Source organism: Schistocerca gregaria, chromosome 5 (genome assembly GCF_023897955.1).
Source record: "Schistocerca gregaria isolate iqSchGreg1 chromosome 5, iqSchGreg1.2, whole genome shotgun sequence".
In the NCBI taxonomy this organism is placed as follows: domain Eukaryota; kingdom Metazoa; phylum Arthropoda; class Insecta; order Orthoptera; family Acrididae; genus Schistocerca; species Schistocerca gregaria.
Window position 1 is genome coordinate 147,628,919 of NC_064924.1, and position 19,603 is coordinate 147,648,521.

The window sequence follows — 19,603 nt, forward strand, 5'->3', positions numbered from 1 at the left end:
TTCAACATTCGTCTATAGCACCACATCTCAAATGCTTCGATTCTCTTCTGTTCCGGTTTTCCCACAGTCCATGTTTCACTACCATACAATGCTGTACTCCAGACGTACATCCTCAGAAATTTCTTCCTCAAATTAAGGCCGGTATTTGATATTAGTAGAATTCTCTTGGCCAGAAATGCCTTTTTTGCCATAGCGAGTCTGCTTTTGATGTCCTCCTTGCCCTGTCCGTCATTGGTTCCTTTACTGCCTAGGTAGCAGAATTCCTTAACTTCATTGACTTCGTGACCATCAATCCTGATGTTAAGTTTCTCGCTGTTCTCCCTTCTACTACTTCTCATTACCTTCGTCTTTCTCCGATTTACTCTCAAACCATACTGTGTACTCATTAAACTGTTCGTTCCGTTCAGCAGATCATTTAATTCTTCTTCACTTTCACTCAGGATAGCAATGTCATCAGCGAATCGTACCATTGATATCCTCTCACCTTGTATTTTAATTCCACTCCTGAACCTTTCTTTTGTTTCCATCATTGCGTCCTCGATATACAGATTGAAGAGCAGGGGCGAAAGGCTACAGCCTTGTTTTACTCCCTTCTTAATACGAGCACTTCGTTCTTGATCGTCCACTCTTATTATTCCCTCTTGGTTGTTGTACATATTGTATATGACCCGTCTCTCCCTAAAGCTTACCCCTACAATTTTCAGAATCTTGAACAGCTTGCACCATTTTACATTGTCGAACACTTTCTCCAGGTCGACAAAACCTATGAACGTGTCTTGATTTTTCTTGAGCCTTGCTTCCATTATTAGCCGTAACGTCAGAATTGCCTCTCTCGTGCCTTTACTTTTCCTAAAGCCAAACTGATCGTCACCTAGTGCATTCTCGATTTTCTTTTCCATCCTTCTGTATATTATTCTTGTAAGCAGCTTCGATGCATGAGCTGTTAAGCTGATTGTGCGATAATTCTCGCACTTGTCAGCTCTTGCCGTCTTCGGAATTGTGTGGACGATGCTTTTCCGAAAGTTAGATGGTATGTCGCCTGACTCATATATTCTACACACCAACGTGAATAGTCGTTTTGTTGCCACTTCCCCTAATGATTTTAGAAAATCTGATGAAATGTTATCAATCCCTTCTTCCTTATTTGACCGTAAGTCCTCCAAAATTCTTTTAAATTCCGAATCTAATACTGGATCCCCTATTTCTTCTAAATCGACTCCTGCTTCTTCTTCTATCACATCAGACAAATCTTCACCCTCATAGAGGCTTACAATGTATTCTTTCCACCTATCTGCTCTCTCCTCTGCATTTAACAGTGGAATTCCCGTTGCACTCTTAATGTTACCACCGTTGCTTTTAATGTCACCAAAGGTTGTTTTGACTTATCTGTATGCTGAGTCTGTCCTTCCAACAATCATATCTTTTTCGATGTCTTCACATTTCTCCTGCAGCCATTTCGTCTTAGCTTCCCTGCACTTCCTATTTATTTCATTCCTCAGCGACTTGTATTTCTGTGTTCCTGATTTTCTCGGAACATGTTTGTACTTCCTCATTTCATCAATCAACTGAACTATTTCTTCTGTTACCCATGGTTTCTTCGCAGCTACCTTCTTTGTACCTATGTTTTCCTTCCCAACTGCTGTGATGGCCCTTTTTAGAGATGTCCATTCCTCTTCAACTGTGCTGCCTACTGCGCTATTCCTTATTGCTGTATCTATAGCGTTAGTGAACTTCAAACGTATCTCGTCATTCCTTAGAACTTCCGTATCCCACTTCTTAGCGTATTGATCCTTCCTGATAAATGTCTTGAACTTCAGCCTACTCTTCATCACTACTATATTGTGATCTGAGTCTATATCTGCTCCTGGTTACGCCTTACAATCCAGTATCTGATTTCGGAATCTCTGTCTGACCATGATGTAATATAATTGAAATCCTCCCGTATCTCCCGGCCTTTTCCAAGTATACCTCATCCTCTTGTGATTCTTGAACAGGGTATTTGCTATTGCTAGCTGAAACTTGTTACAGAACTCAATTAGTCTTTCTCCTCTTTCATTCCTTGTCCCAAGCCCATATTCTCCTGTAACCTATTCTTCTACTCGTTCCCCTACAACTGCATTCCAGTCGCCCATGACTATTAGATTTTCGTCCCCTTTACATACTGGATTACCCTTTCAATATCCTCATACACTTTCTCTATCTGTTCATCTTCAGCTCGCGACGTCGGCATGTATACCTGAACTATCGATGCCGTTGTTGGCCTGCTGTCGATTCTGATTAGTACAACCCGGTCACTGAACTATTCACAGTAACAGACCCTCTGCCCGACCTTCCTATTCATAACGAATCCTACACCTATCATACCATTTTCTGCTGCTGTTGATATTACCCGATACTCATCTGACCAAAAATCCTTGTCTTCCTTCCACTTCACTTCACTGACCCCTACTACATCTAGATTGAGCCTTTGAATTTCCCTTTTCAGATTTTCTAGTTTCCCTACCACGTTCAAGCTTCTGACATTCCACGCCCCGACTCGTGGAACATTACCCTTTCGTTGATTATTCAGACTTTTTCTCATGGTACCTTCCTCCTTGGCAGTCCCTTCTAAGACACTAGTTGTCGTTTGAAATTTTGTTCCGCTATTATATTGCCTTTCTGCTTTGTACCCCATCATTAATATTGTAATTAATCAGCCCTTGGTCGTAAATACAGCCGGAACAATTGCACTAAGGGACAGGTTGCCATTAAACAAAAGAGGGACCTAGTGGTTAGTTTTAGCTTTTAAGCGATTAAATTATTTGATTGTAATTGCATTTTTCAGTCGTTAGTTATAATCTGAACAACCTGTCGTACTAAGCTGTTCGTTTCTGTGTTTGGAAGACCGGATCATTATTGATGTATTTTAAACGGATCTTGTGGTTCCGTTGAGTGAGTTCTCTTGTAATAAGTGTTCGCAAGTGATGATTTACCCGGCCGGGTTGGCCGAGCGGTTCTAGGTGCTACAGTTTGGAACCGCGCCACCGCTACGGTCGCAGGTTCGAATACTGCCTCGTGCATGGATGTATGTAATGTCCTTAGGTTAGTTAGGTTTAAGTAGTTCTAAGTTCTAGGGCACTGATGACCTTAGAAGTTAAGTCCCATGGTGCTCAGAGCGATTTGAACCAAGTGATGTTTTAAGACGGTCCTTAAGAGCTGTCTAAATACCTGACAATCAGTTTAACCTTGAAAATAATAACAGTCAACTGTCACCAGGGCTTTAGTCGATTGTAAGAAGGGACGGTTTGGGGTCCAGTCGCACCTTTGGTTGCCGACTGAAATTAAGAAGTTGGTTGTTTTGAAGTAAGCCTTATCATTGTCACACTGTTTGCTAACCTGTTTAACCTATAAACAGAGGTGCGCATCTTAACCCCGAACCTTTCGAGTTAAAAGTTAAGCCATTTGTTTTGAGTAATTGAATCACTCCTATCAGTGGAGCTTATATGGTTTTCATGTGTTGTCGAAGGGCATTTAATAAGGTAGACTGTGTACAGCGCACTAGTAAACACCACTGTTTTACCCGATCAAGTCTGGCCGTCTTTTAATCATTGTCATATCGTTTGCTGTTTTGCAATACACCACTTCAGAATTCCTTTGAAAAGAATAAAAGATTATTCAACTTAAGGTTTAAGGTCAAAAGAATTTTGCAAATTTGTTCAGTTTGTTAAAGAATATTTTATGTTTAAAAGCTGTAACACACAATTTATATATTGTTAACTAAACATGTTGTGTGAAAAGAAAGTTATATTGGTAGGTCCTCCCTTCAACGTTTTCTTTAATTCCAGTAAGTACCATGTATCAATGGATGCATTTTACAGCGTCAGACTTGCACCTGGTGGCCAAAATTGGAACTAATTTTTTCCAGCGCAAATCGGTTTCGTATTAACACATTAGCATATCTACCACCACGTTTCGCTGCCATACAATAATTACATCCCACACTGGACATCTGTGAGTATTTTTACTTTAATTATAATCACCTGGTACATCTATTTTAGGTAATGATGTAATGAGACGACACATCTACTGCTGAAGCTGTGGCCGGAGGCTTCAATGGGTTGGACTGCATTTACAGATTATGCACGACTCGAAACGTGCGGTACTGACGTACAGATGAGTTATATTTGTCTGTGTGATGTCCAACTCAGTGGCACACAGGGTAAAGTTGCTGTTCACTGAGTGACAAGACACAGTTCAAAGCTTATTTACATCAAAGCATAGCCCTCGTGATGATCAAATCTGATATTGTGTACACACGTTGTTTCACCAGCGATCCACCGATATATGTCCCTTGACGCACACAGAACTCTGTTATTCACCCAGAAACGAAAGCACAGCGCACTGTTCAGTTTGCTTAATAGCAAGAAATGTTTATCTGCCATTCGCACTGACACCGTGCACATATAAAATGATCCGTACCTTCTTGTCAATCCACAAGTCATGCTGTCATATCAAAAGAGTCCTGCAGTCCTCGACTGTACCACGTGACTTTACAGTTTCGAGAATCGAAACAGGCTCTCTAATACCAAAGATATTTAACAACACTGTGAGACATTCATGTTGAGACACATGTACGGGGGCCATTGCACAAGTGATGGCAAGTGTGAGAAAGTGTGGCGTCACCTTATTCGCACAAAATACTTTCGATAGACCGCGGCAAGAATTACTGAAAGCAGATTGCGATCGCATGTTAGGATGGCTCGGTACCAGCGGGTGAAACATTCAGTGGGAGGCTGGTTGTGCTACAAGACAGATCGTCCAGCACCCACACTACTCGCTAGACCTCAGTTCATGCGCCTTCGACCTCACTGCACAGCTGAGCAAACAAAATATTTTCGCGTTCGGGGGAGAAAGTTGGTGATTGGAATTTCGTGAGAAGTTTCCTTCGCAACGAATAACGCCTTTCTTATAATGATGTCCAGCCCAAATCCTGTATCGTTTCTGTCACACTCTCTCCCACATTTCGCGATAATACAATGTCTGCAGCCCTTCTTTGAACTTTTTGGATGTACTCCATTAGTCCTATCTGGTAAGGATCCCACACCACGCAGCGGTATTCTAAAAGAGGACGGACAAGCGTAGTGTAGGCAGTCTCCTTAGTAGATCTGTTACATTTTCTACGTATCCTGCCAATAAAATGCTTTCTTTGGTTAGCCTTCCCCACAACATTTTCTATGTGTTCCTTCCAATTTAAGTTGTTCGTTATTGTAATTCCTAGGTATTTAATTGAAGTTACGGCCTTTATATTTGACTGATTCATCGTATAACCGAAGTTTAACGTATTCCTTTTAGCACTCATGTGGATCACCTCACACTCTTCCTTATTTAGGGTCAACTGTCAATTTTCGCACCATTCAGATATCTTTTCGAAATCGTTTTGCAGTTTGTTTTGAACTTCTGATGACTTTATTAGTTGATAAACGACAGCATCATCTGCAAACAACCGAAGACGGCTGCTGAGATTGTCTCCAAAACTGTTTATATAGATAAGGAACAGCAAAGGGCCTACAACACTACCTTGGGAAACGCCAGAAATCACTTCTGTTTTATTCTATGACTTCAATTACTACGAACCCTAAACTCTCTGACCGGAAATCACAAATCCAGTCACATAACTGAGACGATATTCCATAAGCCGCTTGTGTGGTACAGTGTCAAAAGCCTTCTGGAAATCCATAAATACGGAATAGATGTGGAGACCCTTGTCAACTTGTCAATAACACTCAACGCGAGTAAAGAGGAAGTTGTGATTCACAAGAACGATGTTTTCTAAACCCATGCTGACTGTGTGTCAATAGACCATTTTCCTATAGGTAATCCATAAAGTTCGAACACAATATATGTTCCAGAATTCTGCTGCATATAGACGTTAATGATATGGGCCTGTAATTAAGTGGATTACTCCTACTAAATGTCTTGAATACTGGTGGTGGCCTGCGCAACTTTCCACTCTTTGGGTATGGATCTTTTGTCGAGCTAACGGTGGTATATGATTGTCAAGCATGAAGCTAATGCATCAGCACACTCTGAAATGAACCTTATTGAAATACAGTCAGGACGATCAATTATTACATTGTTGCATTATTAAATGCAATGTAGCGCCTACTAGGTTAGTGGAGCACGTGTGGAGTGCACATGGGGCTTTCGTAGCTCAGAGAAACCCTCCGCTGAGATCAAAGACGATTTGCCACATAAATTGGTCACAATGTCCTCAGAGAACGTTTGTCGCTGCAGATCATAAATAGAAAAGGTTAATATGATTTTAGTAAACTGCAAAAGCATCCAAGGAAAGGTCCAAGAGTTAGTATTGCTTACTGGATTATATAGCGTAGATAGCATTAGGAACAGAAAGTGGTTGAAATCGGACGTTAATGACAACGAAATGTTAAGCTCAGATTCGAATATTTATCGTAAGAATAGATTAGTGGCCAATAGTGACGGCGTGTTTATTGTAGTAAAGAATTAGATAAAACCTTGCGAAGTTATCATGGGTGAAGTTAAGTATCAAACATCGGTCAAGAATGGTAATCCGCTGCTTTTATGGGCCGCTTGGGTCAGGGACTCTTGTGGTAGAGCGCCTCAGACAGAACTTGCAGAATATCGTTAGTAATTTTCCTGATCACGCCGTTGTGATAGAGGGTGACTTCAACTTGCCAGGTATAGATTTGGTCTGTCGTGCTGTCAAAACTGGTGTGAGAGACAGTGATTCATGTGACATTGTTCTGGATGTATTGTCCGAAAATTTCTTTGATCAGATAGCTGGAGAACCAACTCGTTAGGGTAACGTCTTAGTTCTCCTTGCAATAAATAGACCTCAACTTATCGAATAAGTTAACGGAGAGGAAGGTATCAGTAATCACACAGCTGTGATAGCATCTACGACAACGGGTCTAACAAAGAACGTGAAGAAAGTTTGGAAGATACTTTGGCTTAGCAAGAGCGACAGGATATAAATTTCAGACAATCTGAGCTATCAGCATCATATTTTTGAAGATGAGGTCGAAGATGTTGAAAACAAATAGAAAAATTCAAAGGAATCGTGCAATATGCCCTAGGCACATACCTTCTAAGTAAGGTCTTAAGGTATGGGGAAGACCCTCCATGGTGTAATAACCGTGTTAGAAAACTGCTACGTGAACATAAAGAACTTCACCTGAGATTCAAGAGAAGTGAAAACCTAGCAGACAAACAAAAGCTGAACGAAGCGAAAATGAGCGTAAGGAAAGGAATGAGAGAAGCACTGAATGGCTTTGAAAGTAAAACTTTATCAAAAAACAAAAAAGAGCGTAAGTGGTTCTGGTCGTATGTAAAATCAATAAGTGGGTCAAAATCATCTATTCATTTAGTCAGTGACCACACTTGCACGGAAACGTAAGATGACACAGAGAAATAGTTTCGCCGTGGAAGATCGTGCTTCAGTCCCTCCTTTCAACAATCGTACGAACATCGAAATGCAGATATTGAGGTAACCGATCGAGGAATAGGAAAATAAATACAACCGCTTACTAGTGGAAAACCGTCAGGACAAGATGAGATCCCTATAAGATTCTACAAAGGTCATGCGAAAGAACTTGCTCCCCTTCTAGCACTAATTTATCGAAGATCGTTTGAGCAACGAAGTTTACCGAGCGGCCGGAAGAAAGCGCCGGTCATCCCAGTTATTAAGACCATATAATAAATGTAGTCGGAAAATCAGATGACAGACTCAGATTGGTAGGAAGAATTTTAAGGAAATGTAACTCATACACGAATGAAATGGCTTGTTGCTTGTTTGACCCCTTCTTGAGTATTGTTCACGTATGTCGGATCACTACCAGATAGGACTAGTAGAAGAGATAAAGAAGATCCAACGAAGAGCGGCGAGTTTTGTCACGGGATCGTTTACTCGGCAAGAGACCGTTACGGATATGCTCAAAAACTCCATTGCCAGAAATCATAAAAGAGGCGTTGTGCATCATCGATTTACTGTTGAAACTTCGAGACAGCACTTTCCAGGAAGAGTTGGAGAACATATTACTTTCGTCTCGCATAATGACGATGAGGAGAAAATTCGAGAAATTAGAGCTAATACAAGGACTTAAAGACAATGATTCTTCCCACGCACTATTTGCGAATGGAACAGGGTCGGAGGGCTCGGTCAATGGTAAAAAAAGTACCCTCCGCCACCCACCATTAGCCGGCTTTCGGAGTATGATGTGGATGTAGAATAAGACAAAATAATAAAAATGAGGAAAAAACCTGCTCATCCAGGCTCCCTAGAGCTATATCGTTTCATAGTCACAGACTAATATTCGTGTATACCATTCATTTATTTGTCTCATTTAAATTATGTGGCAACGGTGAAGCATTCTGGTAGAAAGACCTTCTGTATGTTCCTATCGAATTTTGAAAGATTATCCCATACATAGTTGGCACGCTTTTGGAAGATTGAGGCTGTTATCGGTATGGCGTTTCTGTGCTCGTGCTGAGAGGTTTCGTGACTGTCTTGAACAGGGACGACGGCTGGTTCGCTTTACACCAGTATTTAGTCGAGTGGCATACCCATTTTTCCGAGCAAAATGGGTTGGCGGTCTGATACTACACTGTTTTTTTTGGAAGCGTCGCTGTTCAAATCCCCTCCCGGCCATCCAGATTCGGATATTTTGTTATTTCTCTATGTCGAGGTGGGGCGGGCTGACTTCCATCCCCAGACCTGGTTTGTGCTCCATCTCTATATGATAAGGTCGTCTAGGGGATTTTAGAACCTAAAATTTCTTGCTTCGTTTGGTGACTGATTTAGTAACCGGTCGTTTTCCAACAAAGTTATTCATTCAAGTAATGTAATATGTATTCCTGAGGTGTCAGAATGGGGGCGATCGGTTGTATAATGCACTTCACAAAAAACTCCAAACAACCGAGATCGCTAATAAAGTATTTATTTAGATGAACGAGTTTGGTAAATCTATGTTACCATTTTCAGCTCCTCAACTTTTCAATATTCATACAGTCTCCACCAACTGCGCTTTCATCGTACTTACAGACATGTATATGTCAGTAATATGACACGATACAAAGCGAAGATGGCGGAGGTTGTATGAACCGCGAAACTGAAGATCCTGAGATGGTAAAATTGTCTTACCGGAACCAATCGTCTAAATAAATACTCTGCTAGCGACCTGGTTACTTTCGAATTTTCCGGAGTTATTTTAGTTTAGTATAATTATTTAATAAACTCACTTCAGTAAAGTGGTGATCGACGGTCGAGTAGCTGACCACACTCAAAGTCATTTATCAATTTCTCCCCACTGGACTGGATTTTACTTTAGAAGAGACACAAACAATGTCCACGTACAGCAGCCCCTTGCGTGTAATAGAGAAAAAGAACGGAAAAATTCGTCTGGTCCTAGACTTTCGTCAAATTATCAGTTCCGACGCTTACCTTTCGGGCTAAATGTATCTTCAGCTGAATTCATCCTCGGTCTGGGAACGATACTGAATGACACGTTGAAGGAGCGCGTCACGTCCTATGTAGATGACATTTTGATAGGGGAAAGTTCCAGGAGACGGTACGACGACGTGTTAGAGATGATGCGGGACAAACTGCGCAAGCATGGCGTTACGAAAAACATCGAGAAATCGTGTGTCGGAACCAAGGAAGTGGACTCCTTGGGAACGTTATTTCGGCACAAGGGATCACCCCCAATGCTGAAAAATTGGAAGTAATAGCCCAATTGGCTGCTCCAAACACTCGGAAGAGTTTACGTAGGTTCCTCGGAGTAATTAGCTTTTTCAAACGATTCATACACATAGAGAAGTTACCACACTCCGGCTCTGTGCACTGACAGAGAAGAACACGCCTTTTGTGTGGGACGAGGCAGCCGATGGGAAATTTAGGAGTCTGAAGCAGGCACTTCTTGAGCCTCCTATTCTCGCCCATCCCAATCTTCAACAGGGCTTCTGCATGGCTACTGGTTCCGCGAAGACGAGTCTCTGAGCAGGATGGTCAGACGATACACAAAACCGTAGCTTTCAGAAGTCGTGTGCTCAGCAAGAGCGAGCAGAACTATTTCATAACGGAACTAGAAGCTTTGGCGATAATTTGGGGGTTCCAAAAAATTCGGTACTTTCCGTTTGACCGTAGAATCCGCGAGCAAAAGAATGGTTCAAATGGCTCTGAGCACTATGGGACTTAACTGCTGAGGTCATCAGTCTCCTAGAACGTAGAACTACTTAAACCTAACTAACCTAAGGATATCACACACATCCATGCGCGAGGCAGGATTCGAACCTGCGACCGTAGCGGTCGCGCGGTTCCATACTGTAGCACCTAGAACAGCTTGGCCACTCCTGCCGGCTCCAAACAGCAATGCTCACGCATGGTCGACTAGGCCGGTGGACCTCGTTGTTACAAGAATTTAACTTTACAACCATTTACGTACTGGGGTCATCAAAAGTTTTCGCTGACATGTTGTCACTATTGCCAGTTGGTGGAAATGACACCCAGCTATGGGAGAGAGATGACGAACCGTTTTCTCTCTACTACATGAAGAAGGTGGCGTTTGAGAACTACGTGGCTGTTTCGATGAAAGATATTCAGAAGGAACGGGATAAGGATCTGCACATGTTAACAGTCAATCAAAAATACTGAGATAAGACACAAGTAGAGGTTAGGCAGCACTACTTGATGAGCAAGAATGTGCAGCTCCCTCTGGGTAATATGTGGGCCGGATGAGCTGATCAACAAGGTCACCTGGAACAAGCGTTGTAGGTATGCACACTCCGGCGCTGGAAAGTGTTTTTTTGAAGTTGCGGAGCGTATGCCACTTCCAGAACATGGAGAGGAGAATACGGGCAGTGTTGCGTTGCTGTAAGGTTTGCCAGAAAGGGAAAAGAAGCACGGTCACCATGCAGGCACCAATGTATCGAATTGTCCCTATGAAGCTACGACAAACTGCAGCGTCGGACTTAGCGCGTCCCCTAAATATGACAAAAAGAGGCTACTGCTACATACTGGTTGTAATTGAGCTGACGTCGAAGTATGTATTGCTGAGACCTTTGAAAAAGGGCTACGGGTCTCCGTGTCCGTCAAGCGTTGCGGCGAGACTTTTTAAGTCAAGTTGGGTGTGATGGACGGATTACATCTGATAACGGCCCTCAGTACAGGTCAGAATAGTGGCAGGCAACCCTTCGGGAACACAATATCAAACCTATTTACATTTCTGGGTACAACCAAAGCTGTAACATCGCCGACAAACGATGAAGGATTTGGGAGCGATTTGCCGCATGTACTGTTCGAGAAGACATGATACATGGGACCTCTTTCTTAAAGACATTGAGGAGGCCATCAATGAAATGGCCCATAGCAGCACACTTCTTCCCCCAGTGACAGTGCTTAAGAACACCTGTCCACCGGACAGAATTCGGGAGCTTGCAGATTTTCCCCCATGCCCAAGATTAAGGCGCAGGGAGATTGTACGCCAGGCGTTGCAAAACATTCAGGTGGCTGCACACTCGCTTAACAGTTGCATACCTATTGGGGGGGGGGGGGCAATATTTAGGCTAAACTTCCTGTTGTGTTCAGTAGTTTATTTAAGAAATACATGACATTTATCGTAATTATAATTGCTACAATTGACAATAAGGACAGTGTTTGGTTTACACTCATTGTTGAGTTATAGCGATTGTTATAACTGAAGCTGTAGCAAGTCAACAATCACCACTCGCAGTCAACCGGTAAGCAGTGTGGTGAGTGGAAAGTAATGTCTTTGTGGCATTTGACAGAATGTACAAGAAGATGAAATTGACACATGACGAAATTAGAAATTTGCTTGAGAGTTCAGACAACGAATTTAGTGGTGAACTATCCGAAAGCTCAAGCTGTGAAACTGATGATGTAGTCATGGAAATTCCAAATCAAGTTGTTTCTGACAGCAGCATGTTGGATGAAAGTGAACAGGGTAAATATTGATTTTTATTACTTGTTGCAGATATTTTGGAGTATATTGGAATGTGTGTCTCGGTAGAGTGCTTACTTTCCTAGTGTTCGGTTCTGCTTTTATATGTTTATAGATATTCGACCAACAAGAAGACGACCCAGGCCGAAAGCACGAATTGATCAACTTGAAAAAGAGATGGTGGCCCCGTCTAGTATGATGTGGAAGAGAAGCCCTTACGTAAATCAAAGGAGGAGGTTTGTTGCTAACGTAATGAGAACTCCGAAAGGAACTAAGCCAGGGATAAAACCTGATACACCACGTAAAGCGTTTCTCATGTACTTCGATGATAACATACTGGACAACATTTTGATGTGTACCAATCCAAAGCTTGGAAATCTTAGGGAACCGTCTGAAGCTATTTTCATAAAAATTGGAAAGCATTTGAAAGGGGAGAAATTGTGTCAGCAATTGGAATTCTATTGAATTGTGGAGTCCATTGACAGAAGAAGGACAGTTTACGTGATATATTTAGTAAAGAAAACTTCCGATGTACCGACCTTCATTTTCGGAGCATAGACTGCGGCTCTTACTGAAGAGCTTGCGTTTTGATGATGCTCTAACTCGAGGAGCTAGAACACTGACCGACAAATTTGCTCCTATCAGGGACATATGGAACATGATAGTAAATTTCCTGAGTTTTATAATCCTAGTATGTCAGACACAGTGGATGAAGAACTTGTGACCTTCCATGGGCGATGCCCATTCAGGTTACATATTCCAACAAAACCAGGAAAATATAGAATAGAGGTGAACCGTGAAAGCCTACATGGGATGAGAGGTGAACCTGTTATGTGATTCAGATACGAAATACTGCTTCACTGCGGATCCCAACGCTGTAAAGCACGCTAATGAGAAGAACCGTAATAGTGGTCCTGAAATAGTTAGAAGATTGATTGAAATGTCTAGCTTGAAACAACCTGGAAAGAATGTTACCATGAACAGAAAGTTCAGTATCGTTCCATTCGCATCTGATCTTTTGAAAGAGAAAATAGCTACAGTTGGTACTATTCGAAGTGACAAGCGCGATGTTCCTACAGAACTCCGTCCTGTTTCTCTAAAAAAAGCTACACCCGGAACAATCAGATTTGCCTTTAGTGATGATGCCACTTTAGTCAGTAACATGCCTAAGAAAGGAAAGGTTGTTACAGTATTGTCAACCCAACAACATGATACGAATGTGACGGAAGAAGCCAGACGTCATCCTATTCTACAATTGTACAAAGTCAGGAGTGGATACGTTCGATTAGTGTGACATTATACTGAGTGTACTATCCGAAAATTACCCCGAGCAATTAAACAGAGAACCGACTCGTGGAGATAACATCTTGGACCTACTCATAACAAACAGACTCGAACTTTTCGACTCTGTAAGTGCAGAACAGGGAATCAGTGATCATAAGGCCGTTGCAGCATCCCTGAATATGGAAGTTAACAGGAATATAAAAAAATAGGGACGAAGGTTTATATGTTTAGCTAGAGTAATAGAAGGCAGATTTCAGACTACCTAACAGATCAAAACGAAAATTTCTGTTCCGACACTGACAATGTTGAGTGTTTATGGAAAAAGTTTAAGCCAATTGTAAAATGCGTTTTAGACAGGTACGTGTCGAGTAAAACTGTGAGGGACGGGAAAAACCCACCGTGGTTCAACAACAAAGTTAGGAAACTACTGCGGAAGCAAATATAGCTTCACTCGAAATTTAAATGCAGTCATAACCTCTAAGACAAACAGAACCTAAACGATGTCAAAGTTTGCGTAAGGAGGGCTATGCGTGAAGCGTTCAGTGAGTTCGAAAGTGAAATTCTATGTACCGACTTGACAGAAAATCCTAGGAAGTTCTGGTCTTACGTTAAATCAGTAAGTGGCTCGAAACAGCATATCCAGACATTCCGGGATGATGATGGCATTGAAACAGAGGATGACACGCGTAAAGCTGAAATACTAAACACATTTTTCCAAATGTGTTTCACAGAGGAAGACCGCACTGCTGTTCCTTCTCTAAATCCTCGCACAAATGAAAAAATGGCTTACATCGAAATAAGTGTCCATGGAATAGAAAAGCAACTGAAATCACTCAACAGAGGAAAGTCCACTGGACCTGACGGAATACCAATTCGATTCTACACAGAATACGCGAAAGAACTTGCCCCCCTTCTAACAGCCGTGTACCGCAAGTCCCTATAGGAACGAAAGGTTCCAAATGATTGGAAAAGACCACAGTCTTCAAAAAGGGTCGTCGAGCAGATGCGCAAAACTATAGACCAATATCTCTGACGTCGATCTGTTGTAGAATTTTAGAACATGTTTTTTGCTCGAGTATCATGTCGTTTTTGGAAACCCAGAATATACTCTGTAGGAATCAACATGGATTCCGGAAACAGCGTTCATGAGACCCAGAAATTATTAGATACAGGCTCCCAGGTAGATGCTATTTTCCTAGACTTCCGGAAGGCGTTCGATACAGTTCCGCACTGTCGCCTGATAAACAAAGTAAGAGCCTACGGAATATCAGACCAGCTGTGTGGCTGGATTGAAGAGTTTTTAGGGAGTGGCAACTGACCCTCAACATAGACAAATGTAATTATTGCGAATACATAGAAAGAAGGATCCTTTATTGTGTGATTATATGATAGCGGAACAAACACTGTTAGCAGTTACTTCTGTTCAGTATCTGGGAGTATGCGTGCGGAACGATTTGAAATGGAATGATCATATAAAATTAATTGTTGGTAAGGCGGGTACCAGGTTGAGATTCATTGGGAGAGTCCTTAGAAAATGTAGTCCATCAACAAAAGAGGTGGCTTACAAAACACTCGTTAGGCCTATACTTGAGTATTGTTCATCAGTGTGGGATCCGGGTTGAGGGAGGAGATAGAGAAGATCCAAAGAACAGCGGCGCGTTTCGTCACAGGGTTATTTGGTAACCGTGGTAGCGTTACGGAGATGTTTAGCAAGCTCAAGTGGCAGACTCTGCAAGAGAGGCGCTCTGCATCGCGGTGTAGCTTGCTCGCCAGGTTTCGAGAGGGTGCGTTTCTGGATGAGGTATCGAATATACTGCTTCCCCCTATTTATACCTCCCGTGGAGATCACGAATGTAAAATTAGAGAGATTCGAGCGCGCACGGAGGCTTTCAGACAGTCGTTCTAGCCGCGAACCGTACGCGACTGGAATAGAAAAGGGAGGTAATGATAGTGGCACTGAAGTGGCCTCCGCCACACACCGTTGGGTGGCTTGCGGAGTATGAATGTTGATGTAGATGTACATGTAGTGTGTAAGAACATACAACTGCCGTCGAGCAACGCGTCGATGGCCAATGGCGGTGTTTTTTTTAACTTGATTGACATTGCAGCATACAATTCATATGTTGTACTTCAAGATATACACAAGGAATGGACAAAGAATTACACGACAAAGAGTTCTGAAAGATTGAAGTACCTGAAAGATCTTTCTCGTGAACTTTGTGACCTCAACATGAAAAGACGCGCTCAAAATGCTGTTGGCCTACACTCAAAATACACTACAGCATTATCAACTTTATGAGTGTAATGAAAATCATGATTCTGCGAGCAGAGGAAACAACGTTACGGAGCCGCGACGGAAAGTAAAACGTGCAAAGGACGCTGTTACTTTGTAAGTGGGATGTTTAGGTTTTATTTATTGGTAACGCGAACGCCACGTAGCGCTCTGTAAGAAAATCACTGGCTGTGCTGGGGGCAGTCTGTGGCTGGTTTGCATTGTTGTCTGCCATTGTAGTGTTGGGCAACGGCAGCTGGATGTTAACAGCGCGTAGCGTTGCGCAGTTGGAGGTGAGCCGCCAGCGGTGGTGGACGTGGGGAGAGAGATGGCGGAGTTTTGAAATTTGTAAGAATTGGTCTCATGAACTGATATATATATATATATATATATATATATATATATATATATATATATATATATATATTATGACTATAAAGGTAAATACATTGTTTGTTCTCTATTAAAATCTTTCATTTGCTAACTGTGCCTATCAGTAGTTAGTGACTTCCGTAGTTTGAATCTTTTAGTTAGCTGACAGTAGTGGCGCTCGCTGTATTGCAGTAGCTTGAGTAACGAAGATTTTTGTGAGGTAAGTGATTTGTGAAACGTATAGGTTAATGTTAGTCAGGGCCATTCTTTCATAAGGATTTTCGGAAGTCAGATTGCGTTGCGCTAAAAATATTGTGTGTCAGTTTAAGCACAGTCGTGTATAATTTTTCTAAGGGGACGTTTCATATGTCGACCTTTAGCCAAGGATACCTACTGGAATCTTCTGATTTTTTTCTTGTAGTTTGTGTAATTAGTGTAGATTTTGTTTATTGCTAGCGCGTAATTGTAGAGAGAATCTCCTTTGTAGTTGCAATCTTTCCTTGTTGTACAGTAAAACAGGTGTGGCACGCATGTAAATTTGCACCAAGTATTTTGCAGCTGCGCTTGCAATTAACTAGTTATTATTTTCAGTGCTATGTTAATGTGTTCTCTTATTTTTGTTCTTCAAATTGTGTTTTTCTGTGTTGTCGTGTGAAATATTGTGACTATAATGGCGTGTGAAAAACGTAATACTAGGCTCCAAAGTAAACTGAGAAATGACAGTGAAGACGAAAGCAGTGTGTTAGCGCCACCGTGTAATGATTTAACTAATGTTCAAAGTAGTAATTTGTTAATTGTACATAGGGAAATGGAGCGGGCTGCAAACAATGGCTTAGACAGTGAAACAATTAGTGAACAGGGAAGCATTATCGATCGATCGGTTGGCAACAGCTCGCCTCAGGATTCCGAAATGACAGGACACATTCTTGCAAATACTGTAGATTCAGGTTTTGCGTCCTCACCGTTTTCTCAAATAAGTCAAGACACATTTCCTGTTTTTCAAACTGCGAATATTGCCGGTTCAAATGCATTGCCGAATGGCACTGAGGAACATGTTTCAGACACCAGTGCACTGTTATTACAGTTAATGCAACAAATGGGACAAAAGCTTCAAAAGTTAGACGCAATGGAACAAAATCTTCAAAAGTTAGACACAATGGAACAAAATCAGAGACAAACACAGCAACAGTTGGACACAATGGAACATAGTAATAATTACAGGGAAAGGTCACCTCTCCGCGGTAGTGACTATCACAGAGAGAATCAGAGAAACAGACAATATGGGAACCAAAATAATTACTATCAAGGGAGACAGAATAACTTAAGACGCAACGGTCCAACGCGCAGTTACGATTCAGGGAGAAATTCTCCACCACTTAACCGACAGGAAAGAAACTACAGGAACTACCGACATGGCGACAGACGATAAAATCATAACGACAGACCGGAATTTCATCAGAACTGGCGGGATTCAAACAGAGCTTGGCCCTCTCGGCAAGGTGAATTTGTAGAAGTTACGTCTCCTAATCCCAATAACGAAGCACGACAACAAAGAAACAGACAATGACTCGCACCGCAAGCAGCCACGTGCTCCGGCTGGCTCCGAGAAAAATAACGTAAGACGCTAGTAGCCTTGAGAAAAATTTTAGCATTCTTTACCGACGTATACGACATGATAATTCCGCTGAAGCTCGAGCTTTGCATAGTAGGAAGGGGAAAGGCTTGCACCACATTTTTACATGTAAAACCGTTTATTAAGAGATAATCTGCTTTTTAAGTTTGTCTTTGCCATAAAACATTTCACTTCACATTTGTAGCATGTTTTGTCACACTGAGAAACTGTTAACATGCAACAATGTTTTGAAGTTTACTATCCAGTCTAGAACCTACGGAACGTATTTAGACAGTATTTACGAGTGCATTGTTATAGTGAACAGACATCACTGTGTTATTTCGTGTGTACATTCTTGCTTGTTAGTTGCCCGATTACGTAACGACTATAAGGCTCACATACTTAGAACATTTACCAGTATTGCTAATGAGATTTTAATGCAACATTTTGGTTTACTTGAAAATACATTCTGGATTTAAAGTACTTTCTGTGAGATACCAGATGATACAGTGGTTAGTTTATGTGACAGCTACACGATTTTATCACGACGCTACTAATGAGTGACAATTTACAATGTTGCTTTTGCAGTTTATCTGTTTTATATCTGCACAGTTTTTCTGAATTTTTCTAGAAAGTAAAACATGTTTTAGTAGTAACGTTTGTGGTATAGCTACAATGAGACAGCCTTTTCTGTAGCACAACAATACGTACAGCACAGTACTTACTTCATCACGGCAATAAGCGTAATAACTATGATATCTATACGCAAAGCATTTCACTTTTGTTTATCATGAGGTAAGTACATTGACTCCTGCAGAACTTAGCTTTCGGAGGACGATAACTACGACACTTCCACAGAGATTATCTTACAACACGACGCACAGTTTAACGCTACAGTACGGGTATTTGAGTGACTAATTTTGTACTTAAAGCATTTATTTTTAAAGATATTTGAAATACAATGATACAAAGGTTTTCAGTGATACATTTCATTCCATTGCTGTAATTTGTAACATCTGAGGATATAATTACATTAATCCTCAGGGGGGTACACGCTTACTTTGTGTACCATGTGTGTGGCAAACACAAGGAGCCCTAGCTAATATGGTATTTGCTTATACAACTTTACACATCGGTACCATATTTCTCTAACATATAAATTACACAGCTATCTGGTTATTTAACTGAGAGAGACAAACATTTATTTTACTACACCAGTGACAGACGTTTACGTAATTGCACTGTTGGATAACTTCACACTTATGAAACTGTATTTTGTCTGTACTTTGTGAACTGTTCATATTTTTTCGGAACCATTGTGATACTATGAGAGGTTTGAATGATGTATTTGGTATGGGATCATGATTTTTAAAGTACGTTTGAGGTAGATGACACTTTTGACATGAGCAGAGATTTTTTTTAGGTTTTGAAATTATTGGAGGAAGCTACAACGATTTTGAGAGTTGACTGAGGTGTTATGATGTTATTATTACGATGACTATGTGTATTATGCTGCTGAGGTATGTTTATGATCAATAAGCTGATGCTATATGAGGAATTTGATCATGCTACGTATCTGTTATGATGAAATATTGAAGAAGTGTCGACGAATAAGGTAAGGAATAATGAGTAGTGGTTAGGGACTCTGGTTTGTGAAAAAGGTTGTTGAAAACCAAGAATCGTACTTTAAGAGTTATGAAATGTATGTAAATGCTTGAATGTATTACAATGACGACGAAAACTTTTCGGACACTGTTATAATAATAGAATTTTGTTTCTACAGATGTGTAACGCAAATTCTTGACCTGTGAAATTTTTTAAATGAGACTGCCACTGTAGCGGAAACTGGTGTCGTAAATATTTCGGTAAGACAGTTTAGTGACCAGCTCCACGTAATGCGTCGTGGGCACCCAGCTGGGCGACAGCCACCTGGAAACAAGCCATTAGTGTGTGCCTTTCAGAGGCACAGGTAAAAAAAATAGGGGCCATTATGCTCGCTATTGACATTTCTTTGTAGAAAGCGTCGCAAATACGACAGGCTCAAACTTGAAAACATATGATTACACTTTGGAGTTCTTAATTTATGATATT